This window comes from Ambystoma mexicanum, chromosome 10, assembly GCF_040938575.1.
Source record: "Ambystoma mexicanum isolate Mex_15411 chromosome 10, UKY_AmexF1_1, whole genome shotgun sequence".
Classification (NCBI taxonomy): Eukaryota; Metazoa; Chordata; class Amphibia; order Caudata; family Ambystomatidae; genus Ambystoma; species Ambystoma mexicanum.
In genome coordinates, this window is record NC_090932.1 from 1,019,075,421 (window position 1) to 1,019,091,962 (window position 16,542).

The window sequence follows — 16,542 nt, forward strand, 5'->3', positions numbered from 1 at the left end:
AATCCCTTCACAACAGACACATAGTGAGCTGCATGGGCAGATTTTACAATTTCAAAGACACAAATATGGTAAATATTGTCGCTGCAAATACAAAAACAAAGGTAAAACTACACCAAATGCTGCTTTGGTTTCCCTAGACCAGTTACAGAAACAAAACAAACAGGTTTGGCAGAACAAGTCAAAGTCCACAGCGCTTGTACACTGAAGAAATTAGGGAAGCACTAAAGCTGCAGGTGGCCGAGGGGGTGTGGGAGCACTGCCAGATGCCACCCACAGTTAAGAACCTAAATGAACACAGACAGTTCTCAGTCTCACTGCGCTGACCAGTGCAATAGTGACAGGTGTTCCAAGTTATTCAAAGGAGGGATTTCTCATGAGTCCAATGATTTTAATAACGAAGTAGCCAACTTCGTTATTAAACTCATTGGACTCATGAGAAATACCACCTTTGAATAACTTGGAACACCCGTCACTATTGCACTGGTCAGCGCAGTTAACTCATTGGACTCATGAGAAATCCCTCCTTCTTTGAATAACTTGGAACACCTGTCACTATTGCACTGGTCAGCGCAGTGAGACTGAGAAGTGACTGTGTTCATTCAGTTACAGAAACAGGTGAAGTAAAAAACTCCATGTCTTCAGTTCGACATAGTGTTAAAGGTAAATCACCTAAGAACACGTATTACATAAAAAGGGAAGAATCAAAATATATCAATGATTACAATGCAATCATTGCCCTCTTATGGAAGGCAAACATAGATGTGCAGTACATTGCAGACAATTCAACTGCTGTTGCACGATATGGTACAGCCTACTTAACAAAAGCAGTAAAAAACAGAGCTTCAAGACCTCTGGGATGACCTAGCATCAGGCAAAACATCACAGAAATTGTACAGCCTAGGCATAAAAATGCTCTCAGAGAATTTGGCGCCTATGAAGCAGCAGATCGTTTAACCGGTACTACTTTGTCTGGAAAATCAGACAACATAGTATGGCTAAGGCTTGGTCCTGCAAAATCTAGAAAAAGAGTGCTGAAATCATATGAGGACATAGAAACAATTGGCAGAAATAATCAACAGCCAAGACATTCTTAAAAACAATTTACTGGACACATACTATCCGAACAGGAGTAGCATGTTGGAAAGCATGTGTCTATACCACATAGCTCAAAACTTTTCATACAAAAATAATGTAAAACCCGATTAAAGCAAAGGTAGATATAGAGTGAGCAATTGTGAAGGGAGCTTAGTGAAACTTACCGAACGAAGCTTAATTAATCATGCAAAATTGTCATTAAAAACTCCTCAATAGAAAGAACTATATTACATGTCTGTTACAACTTTTCAAACCATGGAGAAAAGAGGAAGACATACTAGAAAACTATGACTGCTATGAAGATGCTTTTAAAGCAAATGAAAGCGCAATTACCGATGTGAACTTTACGCAGTACAAAACAATATTACACAATGAACAGCAACAGGAAGAACTACTTCAGGCCCAACTAAGGACTCTTCCGACAGTAGTCCACCTTCTGTAACAGGAAGTCAAGAACCACTAGGACAACCACTAATAGCAAATGAGGCTGAAGTAACTATGGCAGAAGTAGAAACCACCATGTATCAGTATCAAGAAGATACAGAAGACTTAACTGTACAAGCAAAACTTAAAGACCAGCGCACCATTTTTGAAGACTTAAAACAAATTGTACATGGTGTACAACACGAAAATAAAGAATGTACCTGCCAAAATACCAAACCTATACTGCTGTATGTGAGTGGTGAAGCTGGATCAGGAAAAAGATTCTTAATCAAAATCATCAGCAAGTTCCTTCAACAACTGACAAACAACAAACTGTCAACTGTTATAACGGCCCCCACAGGTTTAGCAGCCAACAACATAGGCGGTGTCACTTTATACCGATTACTACTGCTTCCAGTAGAGCATCAAAATAAATTAGTCCATCACAAACTTTCTGCAGAAGCTGCAATGGAATTACGCAGAGTATTAAAACAAATGAAAATGCTACTAATAGATGAAGTGAGCATGGTCTCCAACCTAATGTTGGCTTTGATTCACCTCAGATTGCAAGAAGTACTTAAAAGTAACAACGAAGAACTCTTTGCAGGGAAACACATTATCGTTTTCGGAGATCTTCTACAATTGACACCAGTGAAAGGTGAACCCATTTTTAAAACCTTAGGCCACAAACTCTGCCGGAAAACTGTTGGTAGCATAGGTAATGTCAACCTTTGGCAACATTTCCAATACAGATAATTAACTGAGAACATGCAACAATCTGCAGATCTCACTTATGCCAACATCTTCAAAAGTATTAGAGTTGGTGTACTATTGCAAGAAGCACAAGTTGTATTGAAAGCCCGGCACATTCATGCACTTTATGACGATAATGCATGTGAAACTGATGTTATGGAGCAAATAGCGCACAAAAATGTCAATTGTATGGCCTTAATGCCAACTCTTGCAAGCTGTTTCAAATTCAATTAAACAATGTTAAATAAAGCAATGCAACCAATAATGGAAATTAGCACCACAAACTAGACGTACATGGTATGACAGTACCCATGTGTGAGCAAGCCACAACAAGACTAAATAGTTTAGAAACTTCAATCTCCAACACAGCTGGGTTGGAACAAATATTAAAATTATCCTTAAATTGTAGAGTAATGCTTAAACGTAACCTTGACGTCGAGCAAGGGCTAGTTAATGGAGCACTAGGTACGGTTGTTGGCTTTCAATCATACCCAAGTGACAGCAACATTCAGTTTGTCAATATTCGCTTTGATAAAGTTTCAGAAGTGAAAAGGATAGGGCACTCAATTGCTCGATTCCTTCTCTTCAAAGACATGTATGTACGTAGAGAACAATTTTCTCTAACTCTTGCATATGCAGTTACCATTCATAAATCCCAAGGTTTTACCCTAGACAAAGCATTGATAGATATAGGAAACACAGTCTTTAAGGAAGGCATGAGCTACGTAGCATTATCACGCTTACGTATACTTGACGGTCTATTGCTAATGAACTTTGATGCAAGTAAAGTCAAAGCGGATATTCCTTGCATTCTAGAATACAATAGACTGTGTTCACTGTACACCCCTCTTCTGAAACAATATCCTGTTCCAGACAAAGTAAAACGTGGTAAAAGAAAACTAAATGAAACAGAAATGCAACAGAATCCAACAGCAAATTCCTCAAAGAAAAGAAGCTAAAGTTTCAGCAATTACCACAAAGAAGAACCTATTAGGGAATGTAAACCAGGGACGTCGTCAAAGAAGGAACAGAAATTCCGAAAAATGCACTTGGATACAGAACTAGCTGGTCCATTCATATTTGCAAATGAAAGTGGGGTAAATTGCTATGCAAATGTAGCAATGAATATTCTATTTCAATTGCCACCAATTGGTAACAATATTTACTTTGCAAATGTTAGTGCTTCATAGAAATGCAACAAGCAATCCTGACAACACAGTGTTCATGGAATACGGCAAGAATTGGACGACTGTGCTGGAATGGGAGATACACTGAACTCACAAGATCTGCAAGAATTTCTAATGTACTTACTATTAGTATTGGAAAACAAAAGCATACCTGTAAATTAAATCTTTCAGATTTCGTACATGTGGAAACATACACACACTCTGTAGCAATGTGATACAGGAAGAAATCCCAAATGAGCGATGTGTATGTTTCCATACCAAATTGTGAAAGCATTCCATTTCAGCAACTTGTACAGAATGCAAAACATGGCAGATTATGTACTATTTGCAATTCAGACAATTGCTCCACCTTACTGATACAATCACATAGTGCCTACATAATACTTATGCTTCTACTTTATAATGCAGATGGTACCAAAAACAACTGCAAACTGACTGGATTCACACACGGTCAAGTGTCACTTGGAAAGAAAACCTTTACAACAATAGGTATAATCTACCATGCAGGAGCTACAATCAATGCAGGTCACTACACTGAATACATTAAAAAGAAATGTGGATGGTTTGAATGTAATGATAGCACCATTACTCTAAAGCAGAGATTGCCAGCTAATCTTACAAATGTGTATTTAATCTTCTTAAAGCCAAAATTTAATAAATGTGTACTTCAAGATTGCCAAAAAATGATGTGAAAGACTACAGTTAGAATACGCCAACAGTTATCTAACTGCCCAAGAGGATATAACGACACAAATAAATGAATATCACAGATTTGTAGGAACAAATGCACAGTTAGAATACGCCTAAAGGTATCCAACGGTTGTTAAAAATCGGCAGGAAGGCAACAAACATAACATTAATCAGAAAGATGAAGGAAACACTCAAAGAAAACAAGGAAGTAGTTAGTACCATAACAAATGAAGTTTTTTTTTAATCGGACAAGGATGTTTTTCCCCCAGACCCAAGGATTAGAAAAGCAAACAGAAACTGAGCACAATGCACAGTACACTGGTTTGTAAACTAAATATGAGGGTAAAAAAAAAGTAAACTGTCTATTATGCTCTGTAGTAAGTTTTCATAAAATGCAAAGACTAACATACCTTTTTCTTTTATCACAGAAATTAAAAAAGGGATACTTCCCCCAAGTACGAAAGGCATTTAAAAAATATATGTGGATCATGAACAAAGTAAGGAGTAAGTATATTGGCAGTCATTTTCAACACATGCAAATCTACACGTCTAATCTATGGTAGTAATATGCTGCAGTGGCTTTAGGCTGGCCCTTGCATCTTCGGTGTGTGACCTACGCCTTACGACCAAGGTACAAAGAGTATAGTTCCTAGCCACAACCATTGCTGCATATCGAAACCATGGTCCTTGTAAATTAGCTACTTATAAATTTACTTTTGGGACCATCGTCTGCAGCCATGCAGCCAAGTCATTAGGGCGTGCACACAACTAGCGCACTACACCACACCCATATTCACTTATAACTCCACTGCTTATGACTTCAGTCTTGGGTGCATGGCCTTTGGGCATGCAGTCAAGACTCTGGGTCCTGGCCAGAAACGCCACAGCATATCGGAGCCATTGTGTACATTTCACTATGTACAAAGTTGGTTTTGGGAGCATGGCCTTTGGCCATGCTCACAAAATGCTACGCCCTCCCAACAACCATCTTAATAATGTTGCATAATACAAGTGTACCAATAGCTGTGATATGGTGCAGTAGTTTGTAGCCACAGGCTACAGACATGGGTTTGAGGCCATAGAATTATCAATGTATGGGTGTACAGTATATAAAATGCACAGTTTCTTACAACTGCAGTGCTTATCACTTAGTTCAAATACTCTGCATCCTGGCCACTACTACCACACCATATGACATCCATTGTGGCATATAACTACACTACATACAAAAGTGCTTTTGGGGGCATGGCCTTTGGCCATGCTCCCATGATTGCAGCCCTTCCCCACAGCTGCCTGAGTGATGCACTACCACACCATATCACACCCATTGTGTCTTGTAAGTACACTACATATAACTGTTCTATGACTGCAGACCCTCCCCACAGCCACCTGACTGATGTTGAATACTAGGGGTGTCACTGTAGCTCGAAATGCTGCACTGTTTGTGGGCAGGGCCTAAAATCTTAGGTGTATGTCCATACATTTCAATATATGGTTGTGAACTGGCTTATAACTCCAGTGCTTACAAGTTTCCTTTTGGGTGCATGCTTGGGTGTATGGCATACAGCCTGCAACCATGCACCCAAAAGTACACATCTTGGCCAAAACCACCGCACTAGATAAAACCCATGTGGGCTTGTAAGTGAAGAGGTTATAGGTTTGTTGTTTGATGCATGGCCTTAGGCCATGCACCCAAGACTGCACACACTCCCCACAACCAGGCAATCAATACGCATTACTATGGGTGTATCCTTGGGTGTGACATGCTGCAGTGTTTGTGGCCAGGGCCTAGAGTTTTGGAAGTAAGGCCTTCGGCCTTTGGCCGACGGCCATGCATCCAAGACTCTAGGCCCTGGCCACAACCACCGTAGCATGTGACACCCATGGCGGCGTACTAAAGAATACAATACTCATAGGAGAAAGTAATGCAAATACAGCATGTCGGCAATTTTAATGTTCCCTAACACCACGCGTGCCCTTTCAACAGTTTCAAGTTCCCTGTGCACTGCATGGACTGAAATACTGCCCTTATTGGACCCCTCATTTTCTGTGCGTACAAGGTGGCCATAGAAAATACATCATGAAGAGGTTATAACTTTGTTATTGGGTGCATGGCCTTTGGTCATGCATCCAAAAGTGCAGGGTCTCCCCACAACCACCTCAGTGATGAGTGGTAGTGGGTTTTTTTCTATACGTGTGGTATCCTTCACTGCATCTGGCCAGAGGCTTCACTCCTAGCTGTATGTCCATAGATATTACATGGTATGGGTGTGCAGTGGCTTGCACGTCCAGTACTTATAACTTTGTTCTTGGGTGCATGGCCTTTGGCCATGCACCCAAGACTGCACACACTCCCCACAACTTGGCAATCGATACACAATACTAGGGGTGTATCCATGGTTGTGACATGCTGCAGTGGTTGTGGCCAGGGCCTACAGTCTTGGAAGTAAGGCCTTCGGCTTTCGGCGACGGCCGTGCTTCCAAGACTCTAGGCCCTGCCTACAACCACTGTAGCATGTGACACCCATGGCGGCGTACTAATGAATATAATAATATCCATATGAAAAAGTATTGCAATAATGGCATGTTGTCAATTTCAATGTTCGCTACCACTACGCGTGTCCTTACAGTTACAAGTTTCCTGTGCACTGCATGGACTGAAATGCTACCGTATTACACCCCTCATTTTCTGTGCGTACAAGGTGGCCATAGAAAATACATCATGAAGACCGACCCCCAGAACAAATGCATTGATCATCCATGTCTTACTGTCTGAACCTGTCCCAACGCTCTGACACAGCAAAAGAGTTTAATAAATATAGCATGTGTACGCTGGTTGTTGCTCCGCTATCGGCGGATCCAAGATATCGGGGGCAGCCAAACAATCTGACGCAGAACACGTCTCACAGCAACCAATCGGCAGAGACGTCGTGTGTCCGGGGTCATGACGCCAGCCCCATAGCCAATCGGTATCATGTCCGTGGACCGAACACGGAAGTGTGAACGCGACGCGGACATAAATATCACTAATTTTTTCAGACCTACTTTTTGGTAAGGAACAAGTTACTTACCTGAAACTGTTGTTCTCCAGCATGGGTCTGGCATGGATTCACATGCTCATGAATATTCCCCGTCGTCAGACTGGGAATCCTCGGTAAAGAAAAAACCAGTATCAGTTTCGTTTCTGATCGGTCTTTCGTAGTAGTAACCAATCACTGATCTCTGCGTCATACTGACCACAGCCAATGACTGCCCTCTACCTAAGCCCCGCCTCTGGCAGCCATCTTCAGATTTGGAAGCACGTGAATCCATGCCAGACCCATGCTGGAGAACAACAGTTACAGGTAAGTAACTTGTTCCTTCTCCAGCATGGGGTCTGGCATGGATTCACATGCTCATGAATAAAGAATACATAGCAGTACACACATGCACAACCACGGGAGGTGGCAAAGGCTCAACATTAAGCATTACATCAAACTCAACATCAAGCAAATCTTACCTCCTCACCTTAGGCGAACAAGTTGCGCAGCACTGCTTGGCCAACCCTGGACTCCTCCCTGGAATCCCGATCGATGCAGTAGAATCTCGTGAAGGTGTGCGTCGACCTCCACGTAGCAGCCCTGCAGATGTCCAGCAAGGGCACACCTGATAGGAACGCCGTGGTAGCTGCGATCGCTCTGGTGGAATGGGCTCTGACGGCCAGGCAGCAGTCGGTTTGCCAACCGATGACAGTACATGATACAGCCGAAGAGCCATCTGGAAATGGAAGCCTTCGAGAGAGCCTTCCCCTGATTGACAGGTCTAAAGTTCACAAAGAGTTGTGACATCTTCCGAAAACACTAAGTGCGGTCCACGTAGAACTTCAGCACTCTAGCAACATCCAGCGAGCGCAAAGTCCTTTCAGCCGGCGACGAAGGCGACGGGAAGAAAACCGGCAACACCAAGGGTTTGTCGAGGTGGAAGTCCGACAGCACCTTGGGCATGAAGGAGGGGTGCGTCCTGAGCACTATCCTCGTGTCGTGAAAAGTCAAGTATGGGGCCTTGCAGGAAAGGGCCTGGATCTCTCCCACCCGTCGTGCGGAGGTGATGGCCACAAGAAACGCTGTTTTCCACGACAAGAACTTCAACGGAGCCGAGTGCAGAGGCTCGAACGGAGGTCCCATGAGCTTGGTCAGCACCACGTTCAGCTCCCACGCCGGGGCCGGAGCCTTCACTGGCGGGAACGATCTGAACAGTCCCTTCATGAACTCTTTCACCAGACGATGAGACCACAAACACGTCCGCCCCGTGGTTCTGGTTGTCATGATGCCTACCTCCAAGGAGCCGAGTCCGACCCAGCAACCCCAGAGGCAGGCATCATTCCCCCCCAGGGAAGTGCCAGCGGGCCCAAGCTGGGGCCCTTTGGACACAGTCCTGGCGCCTTAGGCGCCAGGCTCATGTTGGACCCCTGTCCTGGCGCCTTAGGCGCCAGGCTCATAAAGCTAGACATGTGTTCAAGTGTTTCATGTGCACTTACCTGATGCAGACCATGCTGCTACATCCAGGCCCTCTTGAGGCCTGAATGGAACTACTTTACCTGTGGGACTACTTTCCACCTGGGTGTGGTCGGGGAAGGATACATAACTGGAACTTCTTCCAAAGCTATTTAAACCACGCCCGATCAGCAACTCTTGCTTCGCGTTGTTCTGCTCCTCGCAGCTGGACGCTCACCGTGTCAGCTCCTGCATCTGGACTTTAGCCACGCCTGTCAGCATCCTGGGTCACCTGCAAAGGGAGATAAGAGAATTGGAGAGAAAGACCACCTTACCTGCTAAAGCTGTTTCACGTAGACATCACACCGACGATCCTGAAAGGGAAGACATTTTTAAAAGCATTTCGTTTCGATCGCTGCAGCGCTGCATTTCACTCACCTTTCCTGGGCACCTCCATCTTCAGCAGGGATCATCCGGATCCGCAGCCACTTCCCAGTGCCTAGAGAGAAAAAGACAAGAACACAAGGTGAGAGAAGGAAGGGAATAGGAAAAGCTCAGTTTCCTTCTAAGACTTACCAGTTGGGTCATTCCCATTTCATTTCGGGTCCTGCCGCTTCCTGGCATTCCGGACCCCGGCCCCTATGGGGAAAAAGACATAAGCGTTAGCGCTTGCTGCAATAAGACAATGAACATTATTATTAAGCTTGAACTTTTGAACTTGCAACAGAACTCTTACAGCGCCTTACCTGAATAGTCAAGCTTATTTGAACTTCCATCAAACCTCAATCCAGTGAAGTAACTGGGTTTCAACGCGCCCCTGCATTAGAAGCAGGATGGAGAACTCATCCTTCCAGACCCTAAGGTGAGACTTCACGGGGAATCGTGGAAGGGTATCGTGGAGGGTTGGAAGGAAGTGGGAGGCTTGAGCATTATTCCGTCAGTAGGTAATACTCCCTTTTCACGCACAGGGGAATATTCCTATGAGCCAGAGAAGCCAGAGTAGAGGGGCCCTACCTGTCCATCTTCAGAGTCCTGCGCTTCACCATTGAAGAAGCATCAGCACTCGAAGCCAGACCTGCGCCTCCGTGGGAATCAGGTGAGCGTGACACTGGTGTATCGGGAGATCGCAGCAAGATGAATCTTGATGGACGCGTGCGCCAGTCCAGCCTTGGCCAGCGTCAGTAGGTACGGCAGTAGTTGGGGAGCCGTAATCCGTAGAGGGTTAATCTTCTGTGCATGGCACCAGACAGAGAACCTCTTCCATTTGTGTCCGTAGCATTTAAGAGTTGAGGACGCCCTGGCCTTTGCAAGAACCTCTCTGCAGTCGGCCGGTATGTCGTAACCTCCAAACTAACGCTGCAGGAGCCAGGCCTGCAAGTTCAGCGACTTCGGGTCGTGATGGAGGATGGCGCCTCCTTCCCTGGAGAGAAGATCCGCGTCCACTGGCAGCTTGATTGACGGGGACGCTGACAAGTCCAGAAGGTCCGGGAACCATATCTGCCTCGGCCACGCAGGTGCGACGAGGATTATCCTGCACTGTGACCTCTTGAGCTGGTTGATGAGCCGGATCAGCAATGGCAATGGAGGGAACGCGTATAGAAACAGGCCCTCCCAGGCGAACGAGAAAGCATCGCCCATGCTCCTCGGCTGGGGAAACCTGCTGGCGAACCTCCGGCACTTGGAGTTCGTCGCCGTCGCGAACAGATCGATCTGGGGAGTGCCCCACCGTCGGAAGAGGCGGTACACTAGATCCTGTCGTAGTTCCCACTCGTGGCACGAGCGCAGCTCCCTGCTGAGTGAGTCGGTGATGGTGTTTTTTATCCCTGCCAGATGAAACGGCACCAGAAACATCCCTTGGGCGACGGCCCAATGCCACAGATCCTGCGCCTCCCTGGACAGGGCTGGGGACCTGGTTCCGCCCTGTTTCCTAATGTAGAACATGGTGGTGGTGTTGTCGGTGAAGATCCTCACCACCTTGCCCTTGAGGGACGGAAGGAAGGACCCGAGGGCCCAAAACACTGCACGGAGCTCCAGGACGTTGATATGGAGGGACTTCTCCGTCGGGAGCCAAAGGCCTCTCGCGTGCAGATTTTCGGTGTGCGCTCCCCACCCTTCCAGGGAGGCATCCGTGGTCACTGTCTCCTGGTGGCCGGGGGTCTGGAAGTCCATGCCCGCCGTCAGATGCGCGCGGGTGCCCCACCACCGGATCGCTCGTCGGAAACTCTCGTTGAGTGTGATCCTCTCCTCGAAGCTGCCCGTCGTCTGGATCCAGCGCGCGTCCAGGAGCTCCTGCAACGGGCGCATCCGGAGCCTGCACAGGGGGATGAGGTAAATGCAAGAAGACATCATTCCGAGGAGGGACTTGATGGACCTCACTCTGGCCGCGTCCGCTGCACCTTGCCCAAAATGGCCCTCGTCCTTTCCTCCGACGGATAGGCCAGAAGCGACACTGTGTCGAGCTTCGCTCCCAGAAACAGTGCGTCTTGCGCAGGCATCGTAGTTTATGGAGAATCCCAGGTCTGTGAGAAGTTGGACGGTCCTTGCCGTGTGCTCCACGGCGAGCTCCTTCGTCTTCGCTCGGATGAGCCAGTCGTCCAGGTAGGGGTAGACGTGGATCCCCTCTCGGCGCAGCTGCGCCGCCACCGGTGCGAGGCACTTGGTGAACATCCTGGGTGCCGACCTCAGTCCGAAGGGAAGGGCTCTGAACTGATAGTGACGCCCTTGGACCACGAACCTGAGAAACTTTCGGTGTCCCTTTAGGATGGGAATATGGAAGTAGGCATCCTCCAAATCCAACGACGACAGGAAATCGCCCTCCTCCAGTTGACCCAGGACGTGTTGGAGGGTGACCATCCGGAACTTCTGTGCCTTGATGAATTTGTTCAGTCGTCGTACGTCCAGGATGGGACACCATCCTCCCGTCTTCTTCACGAGGAAGTATCTTGAGTAAACTCCGGAGCCCCGAAGCCTCTTTGGGACGAGCTCGATGGCGCCCTTCCTGAGCATCGCCTTTACCTCCAAGAGAAGTTGAGGGACATGATGTTCTTTCCTGGCCACAGGGGGGACGCGCGGGCACCTCTTTAGAAACTCGAGCGCGTGACCCTGGGCTAGGGCGTCCAGCACCCAACGGTCGGTGGAGATGGACTCCCACAAGCTGACGAAGCTCGCCAGCCGGCCTCCCACCGGGGTGCTTCGGTGGGGGCCCGACCCCACGGCCGGTTCAGTCCTGCTTCGACGAGGCTTTGCCGCCTTGACCTCCTTGGCGACGACAGCGGGGTCCGCCTGACTTGCCTCGTCCCCTGTAAGCTTCCTGCGACGACGAACGGGCCGCTTGACGGTAGGTGGAAAATCCACCGCCGGAACCTTTGGAGGCACCCTGTTTGCCTCCGCCGCTCTGAAAGGGCGGCCGCCGTTGCTGGAGAACCCCAAGATCCCGGACAGTCTCCGTGTCTGCCTTGATGGCTTGAAGGGAATCGTCCACTGTTTTCCCAAACACGTTGTTTCCGTCGAACGGCATGTCCAAGACTCTGGTCTGCACGTCCTGACGGAAGTCAGTAGCCTTGAGCCATCCACGCCGCCTAAGGCATACTCCGTTGCCCAACTGGCGAAATCCAGTGTCAGCGATGTCCGTCGCAATCGTAATGGCGTGGTCCGACGCCACCTCTCCTTCCTGCAAGATCTCTAGGGCATCCGCCCTCTTGTCGTCCGGTAGGAAGTCCAGCAGGGGGGCCAGTTTGTACCACAACTCCCTGTCGTAGCGGGCTACGATAGCCAAGGCGTTGGCCACCTTAATCGTCGTCGCTGCAGACGAGATGACCCTGCGTCCCATCGTATCCAATTTCTTTCCCTCGCCGTCCGGCGGGGAGGTCGACGTAGAGGCCGCGCCCCCACCCGCTTTCTTCCTGGCCGCTGCGGAGACGACCGAGTCCGGGGTCGGCTGTGCCCGAAGGCACAAGGGGGCTGCGTCCGGGACCCGGTACTTCTTCTCGTACCGATCCCTTCTAGCCGGCGTCGTGGATGGGTTCTTGAGGAGGGCGAGGCCCTCATCCCAAATATCATCCAGTAGAGGTACGGAGAGGACCGTCTTCCTCTTGGCCTCGTGCGTTGATAAAGGAAACCTTCCTTCTTCTCTTCCGGGCAGAGCTGGAAAAGCTTGGATGCCCTGGCGATCATGGAGTGAAACGATCCAATCTCGTCGGGCGGGGAAGCCCGGGTGGGAGGTGACGACGGCAGATACTCGTAAACCTCGTCGTCCGTACCCGTCGCGGCCGTGTCAGTCCCCGTATCATCCCCACGAGTCGTGGACGGGGAGGAGGGCTGAACAGGGGGCGCGATGGCTGAAAAGGAGGTGGAGGATGAATCCTTCTCTTAGGGGGAGGGCTCCCAGAAGGGCCTGGCTCCGGGTCCCCCGTCGGGAGCGGTTCCTCCGCTGGTGGTAACGGCAGTCTCGTCCTTATCTCCGAGCATAAGGACTGTATAGCCAACAAAATGGCCGCCGAGTTGTCTCGCAGCACTGGTTGAGGGGATTCCGACGGGCTGGTCTTCTTCCACGCCAACGCCGTGGCTTAAGACTTCGATCAGCTCTTCCTCAGATGTTGAGGCCGAATCCACGACGGCCTCCTGCCCCCACTTTTTCTTCTCCGTCAGAGGTTTCACGGGGGCCCTGTCGATGGGCATAAAAGAGGACTCCCTCCGCGGTGGCAGGGAGACTGAGCCCCGAGGTCGCCACCACTGGTGTAGCCTCCACAGGCTGCGCCAGGGCCGCCGCGACTGTCTCGATAGAGGCCTTGGCCGGATGTATTAAGGCTTTCACCACCTTAGGTGCGCTCACCGCCTTCTCCTTGGGGGGAGGGTCACTGCCTCGCTCTCCCTCCGATGGGGCCTTCGAGCTCGACCGGGGCCTCTCCAGGAGCTTCGCCGGGTGCTCGGCCTTCCTCTTACCCGAACCAGAGTGTTGGCTCGTGGTTGATGGTGCCGGGGAGGATGCGCCCTGCCTGGCGCCCGTAGAGCCCGACCGTTCTACGCTCCCGGTGCCAGCGGACTCGCGGTGCTTGGCCTTGTGTTGGACCCCCGTCGCCGGGGCGTCCTCAAAGGTCTTAGAAGACCGCTCGGATTTCTTCTTCTTCTCGCCTGATGGACTCTTCCCTTCCAGCCAGTTGGCGAGACGTTGATGGCGGTCCTTCATGGTCCGCTCCGACATATTGCCGCAAAACGCACAGTCCTTCTCCACGTGCGTTTTGTCCTCATGCAGGCAGTAGAGGCAAAGGGAGTGTTCGTCCTCCTTAAAGACATTCTGAAGCTGGCATCCAGGGCAGACCCTGAACAGCTTTCCGGGCGTCGAGCTTCCCTTCTCCGGGGCCATGTCCGAGATGGGCCTGAGAAACTTCTGGAGTCCTCCAAAAGCGTGGCTCCACGAAATCTTCACCCTTGAGGGGCGTAGACGAATCCGACACGGGTCCCCGATGATCGGATGAAGAACCGGTGGAGCTTGAGGCTCTTTTGACCGAAAAATCGACGTTTCTGAGAAAAAAATGTGAAAAAATAGCACCAACGCTCGAGAGTAATAGCACGAGGATCCCAACACTTGAACGTGCAGTAAAAATCTGAAGATGGCTGCCAGAGGGTGGGCTTAGGTAGAGGGCAGTCAATGGCTGTGGTCAGTATGACGCAGAGATCAGTGATTGGTTACTACTACGAAAGACAGATCAGAAACGAAACTGATACTGGTTTTTTCTTTACCGAGGATTCCCAGCCTGACAACGGGGAATATTCATGAGCATGTGAATCCATGCCAGACCCCATGCTGGAGAATTTTAATTAAAAGTATTGCACGGAAGGTCACCAAATTTACAAAAGCACGCTTTCTGGACCAAGCCCCTATACCTGCCGTGAATTTCGTGAAAATCCGTCCAGCGGTTTGACCTGTAGCCGTGCGCAAAGTTTTTCCCCCATTCAGTCTATGGGAAAAAAAAGACGTTTTGGGACCCCCCGCCCCTATAACTTTTGCCCCCTGAACCATGAAAATTCAGAGTGGTCCATATACTTTTTTTTTGCAAAGTTTGAGGATTCGTCCCGGGGGAGCGGAGTTATAGGCCACCCAAAAAGTGCTCTTCCTATGGAAACAGCAACTTAACCATAACTACCGTGGCTGTGTAATGATACATTACTCATCGTAATCGTATTTCTGATGCTTGTATCTGCTTAGATTGACATGCTGTACATAGGCCGACATCTAGTGGAAGCTGCAGAGTATTAGTAGTTTTCAAAACACGAAAAAGGACGTCGACAGGGAGTGCCAGTAATACTATCCCTAGTGTGACGTCCACTGTACCCATTATCCCTCACACGTCAAGGTCCCTCAGATTGTTATTTTTCTGACATGAGGTAGCATGAGGTGTAGCGCGAGTAACGTTGTATTCAAGCAGATACGTATCAGACAAACTCATAAGCATCCATGCGCCTTCTCTCTGAGGGGAAGAAGGGAGGGTCACATGTGAATCTAAGCAGATACAAGCATCAGAAATAAGATTACGGTGAGTAATGTATCCCTTCTGAGGCTTGTGAATCTAAGATACAAGCATCAGAAATACGATTACGGTGAATAATGTATCCCTTCTGAGGCTTATGGAATCTGCTTAGATCACATGCTGTGCATAGATTAGCGAGCAGCGCAAGAAGGAGGTGGGAAGTGAGAAGGTTCATGAGCGAATACATGTCTTAGAACCACTTGTGTATCTGTCTTGGAATGAGTGTCAATGCAAGTGTGCTGAGTCAAAGTATGTATTGAGCTCCAGGTAGCTGCTTTGCAAATACCGTCTAAGGGGACATTTGCAATGAAAACCAGAATGGCTCCAGTACCTCTTGTGGAGTGGGCCCTTGGCGTAAAAGGCAGTGTTTTATCTGATAGGGAATAGCACAGTTGGATACAACTGACTATCCACCTAGATATGGCATTCTTAGAGATGCGGTCACCTTCTCTGTTTGGTGCTATGGAGACAAACAGTTGATCTGTCTTTTTTAGCGGTCTGGTCTTGTCTATGTAGTAGAGGACCACTCTCCTCACATCTAGTTTGGAGTTTTACCTCAGCAGAGCTTTTGGGCTCTTGGAAGAAAGCCGGTAGCTCGATAGAGTGGTTTACATGAAATTTGGAGATTAATTTAGGTGGGAACCTAGGGTGAGTTCGTAAAACCAGTTTGTCCTTATGTATAGAGAAGAAAGGATCCTGCACCGACAATGCTTGGATTTCACTAACCCTTCTTATGGAAGTAATAGCTACTAAGAAGGCAGTTTTATAAGTCAGGTGTTTGAGACTAGACGTGTGCATAGGCTCGAATGGGGGTCCCATGAGCTTAGAGAGTACCACGTTGAGGTCCCGACCTGGGTGTGGGTTAGAATTTGGGGGGTGGAGTCTCTTTACCCCTTGCATAAATGCTTTGATGACTGGTACCTTCCACCATGAGACCTTATTATGGGAAGTGGTGTAGGCTGACAAGGCCGCCAGGTGGACTTTCAGTGAGTTGAACACTAACCTTGCATCTAGCAAGTGGAGCATATAGGTTAGAATGTTAGATGGAGTACAATCTATGGGGTTGATCTGCTTAGTCTGGCACCAAATTACGAATCGTCTCCATTTGTCAAAAAAAGCAGTGCCTAATGTTTAGTTTTCTTGATTCTTTCAAGATATCCATGCATCTTTGCAGTAGATTAAGATGCCCAAACTCTATGACTTCAGGACCATGCTGCCAAGTTCATTGAGTGTGGTTGTGGGTGCACTGTTAGCCCCTCGTGCTGGGTGAGTAGGTTGTACTGGCATAGGAGTTTGATGGGATCGCACATCGCCAGTTTGTGCAGATGTGGATACCACGGTTGTCTTGCCCACATAGTAGCAATTAGGATAAGAGTCATCGGTTCCTTGTGTAAC